Raw genomic sequence first — 606 nt, 5'->3', positions numbered from 1 at the left:
CATTTTAATGTCACTGTGTTGCAAATGCTGCACTGGAACAGACCTTCTAAGTACGTGGTAAATTCCACATTTCAAGTCTCATTGGTAGCCCAGCCTTAACTTGGTGCAACTCACACCAACTGTAAACACCTGGCTTCATTCAAAACATAGTTAGAATTTTGAATCATCTCACCTGCATCCATTAGAAATTATCACTGCAAAATTGCAAGTATGCCTATCTCCCCTGCATTTTGTATCTGTAAAACCAGAGACTGTAGTTTGAAAAATCTGACCTTTAATAAGTAAACAGAAATTAAGCTGACAGATTGCATTCAATACATTTGGAAAGGAAGATATGTAAAAATAACAGAGCCTCTGAAAAAGTATTTGGAGTTTAAAAAAAATCACATTTTAAAAAGCCAGTAAAAATAACACCTATGACTACATTCACTTACCCTAACATGCCATGAAAAACATACCATATGACTCAAACCCTGCTAGCAGCTCTACTTTGGATACAAAGCATTCCAAATCCTCCTCCAAATGCCTTCTGCCACTCCTCACATCCTCACTCTCTAAGTCCAAAATTTTGTACTTGCACAAGAGAATTTCTTTTGAACTCTCATC

The sequence above is a fragment of the Geospiza fortis genome, unplaced genomic scaffold, assembly GCF_000277835.1.
Source record: "Geospiza fortis unplaced genomic scaffold, GeoFor_1.0 scaffold54, whole genome shotgun sequence".
Classification (NCBI taxonomy): Eukaryota; Metazoa; Chordata; class Aves; order Passeriformes; family Thraupidae; genus Geospiza; species Geospiza fortis.
This window is presented reverse-complemented; position numbering follows the sequence as displayed.